Genomic DNA, 3,309 nt, shown 5'->3' with positions numbered 1-3,309 from the left:
AAAATTAGATGGCCCAGGTCCTTATAAAATTTGCATGATGACTATTGAATAAGTGGATGAAAATACCTGATATTCTAATTGTGCTTAGAAATATATGGTTCACTCATTCATTCTTGAGTTTGAGAAAACAGACTTTGAATACACAGTCTGAAGACTCATGATCTGAGATTTTGCTTATGTGGTCAATTTCATCTGAGATTTTGCTTATGTGGTCAATTTCATCAACATCATTAGGATCCAGAGCACTGCCCTCTGTCTCTTTGCATTTACCTTCTGATTCCTTTAATAATTGTGGAAATTCTGTTAATTTCCTTCTACTTGTCATTATAGTAAAAACAAAGAAATCTAAACTATTAACTGTAATCATCATTGAAAGCCTTAAAAAAAAAAAAAACTCTAAAGATGGTGTCTCTCTAGACCCTTATATCTTCTTAAAAGATAATGCAATACTTTGGGCAATGTTATGTGAAAACAGAAGGATCCTCACTTATTTTACTGTTATATATACTATTACATTCTTCTAGGTGTTTCCATCATCATTCCATTTCCTTACTATTTTAGTCTTTTAAGGCACAGTTGCAAATAGTTGATTAGTAATAATTAAATAGTTGCTGGATGATGAAATAAAATATTTCAAAAGATAGGAAAAATTAAATCAGAGATCCCATAATGTATCTTAGAGTTATAGAAGGGTCCAGTGGACCTCTATGGGAATTGAAAAATATGAGTTTTATTCTATTTTTAAAAAGTAAATTTTCTTTTTATCCCTTGGAGAATATTAAGAGACTAAAAGTCATGAAATATCAATCTTTATAAAGTTAGCACTGCTCAAAAAAGAAACCCAAAGCTAAAATTTTGTTTAATGGACTCATGTGATATCTCTAGGGTTAAAAGATCATAAAACATTTTCAGATAAAGTCATGGGGGAGAAAAGTATTTCTTAGAGAACTAAAAACTTTGTAAAGGCCAACTGTTCCATCAATCTAGATCACAGGGGCAGAGTTTTGGCCCATGCTTTCTTTGGTGGAAGTGCCACTTATTCCCCCAAAGGGCTAGGTCATGTGGCTTTTTTTGTTCTTGAATATCCTCTCAGGCCACAGATAATTGGTCCAGGGGTAGACAGTTTTGAATACAAATTACTCCTTTTTCATATTTTGAATTGTAATAAACACGGGACACTGGAGCCAAAGAGATAGGTGAGAGCTAGCAGCACACAGACCCCAAAGTCTTACACAAAACTAAATTGCAAAGAAGGAGAAAAGAAGACATTTTCAGAGAAGTCAAGCTATAAGCAGAACGGGGCATATATTCAGAATCCAGACGACATGGCTCAGTGTGACAGAGTGACAAAACCTGGCTGAACTTCCTGCAATTTGAATTACATTATTTTTTTTAATGTTTATTTATTTTTGAGAGAGACAGAGACAGAATGCGAGTGGGTTAGGGGCAGAGAGAGAGGGAGACACAGAATCCAAAGCAGGCTCCAGGCCCTGAGCTGTCAGCACAGAGCCTGACGCGGGGCTCAAACTCATAAACTGTGAGATCATGACCTGAACCCGAAGTCGGATGCTCAACCGACTGAGCCACCCAGGCGCCCTGAATTACATTCTTTTATTTTCTTTTTTGAAAATTTTATTTATTTGGGGGGGGGGGTAGGGGGCAGAGAGAGAATCCCAGGAAGGCTCCATGTGGAGCCCTATAAAGGGGCTCAAACTCATGAACTATGAGATCATGACCTGAGCAGAAATCAAGAGTCGGGTGCTTAACCAACTGAGCCATTAGGCACCCCTGAATTATATTCTTTATAACAACCTATATGTAAGTTAGAGTTGGGTTTCTGTTTCTTGAAAACAACAAATCCCTAAAACAGAAATTAGTGCCAGCAATGGGACTGCAAGTCACAGACTCTGAGTGAAAATGAAGAACTAGCTGTGGAATCAAGGCAGAGGGATAAAGGCAGGAGTGACAGAAAGGATTCCTTATGCCATGGAAAACTGGGTAGTATGGAGGTAAGAGTTGGCAAAATAGCTAAACAATTGTCTAAAATTTCTTGGGACCCAAACCACATGTCACTAAAGGCCAAGCTTAGATTTAAAAGTTGTCAAATGTCAAAATGTAGGATTAATTCCCTATGGACATGATTAAAAATGCAGTGGCAAAAAGTTTTCTATACCCAGTTGGCTAAAAGCAGATAGGGAAAAGCAAAATTACTTATCTGTTTCATAAAGGTAAGTCTTTTCTAATGAGATTGTTGAAGACGAGGTCCAGATACCATTCATGAATTTGGAAAAGCTCAGGGCTCAGGAGCCTAGCAATTGAAAGGCTATCCAGTAGTAGCTGGAAACCCAGCCCTTTTCCTCAGGATAAACATATTGATTACTATCACCCCTGCTAGCTCCCAACCCTTAGTAAATCACTTCCTTAGACTGGAGGGGAGGGATTTTTAGGGGTAGACCAAGGTGGAAGTGCTTCCTGTTTTGCAAAACCTTTTCCACTTTTCCTCCTTTATTCTCTTGAGGACCGGGCCATTAAGAACAATGGGTCTAAGAGGAGCCAAACTAACAAAAATCCTGAGGAAATGGTCATTAGGTAGCCTGGTAATTAAAGAAGCAAACTTACCCACACAGAAATTCCTAGCATTGACTTTCAGTCAAGGATGTACTCAAGAAAGATGGTGATTGAAAACGCTCTAAAATTCTGGGGTAGTTATCATCAGAACCTTAGTCTTGAATAAGTACCTATGCCAACTCAAATCAACATGGTGTTTAGTCCTGGTCTCTTTTGGAGGCTTGAACTCAAGTAGAAAGGATGCTGGCACCGGACAACACTTACTAAAGTGGAGAGAGGAGGCTTGAAGGGGACAATGGTAAAAGGAAATCCTTCTAGTGGACAGATCCTAGGACTGTTAGGCATGATTTGGGAACTTATTCTACTGTCAAGAGGGTCAAGAAACAGACTCAAGACATTTATTTCGGAGCAGACTAGTGACCAGTATGTGATCCTGTTTTCTAGGTTTCTTCTCTACCTCTAAGTCAACCTCATTTTTACTTTTTTTTTTTTTAATTTTTTTTTTTTCGTTTACTACCTTTGGGACAGAGAGAGACAGAGCATGAACGGGGGAGGGGCAGAGAGAGGGAGACACAGAATCGGAAACAGGCTCCAGGCTCTGAGCCATCAGCCCAGAGCCTGACGCGGGGCTCGAACTCACGGACCGCGAGATCGTGACCTGGCTGAAGTCGGACGCTTAACCGACTGCGCCACCCAGGCGCCCCTCATTTTTACTTTTACTGACTTTTTTCCTGTTGTTAT

This window comes from Puma concolor, chromosome B3 (assembly GCF_028749965.1).
Source record: "Puma concolor isolate L17-30 chromosome B3, mPumCon1.1.hap2, whole genome shotgun sequence".
Lineage (NCBI taxonomy): Eukaryota > Metazoa > Chordata > Mammalia > Carnivora > Felidae > Puma > Puma concolor.
The sequence above is the reverse complement of the archived record's forward strand: the minus strand, read 5'-3'. Positions refer to the sequence as shown.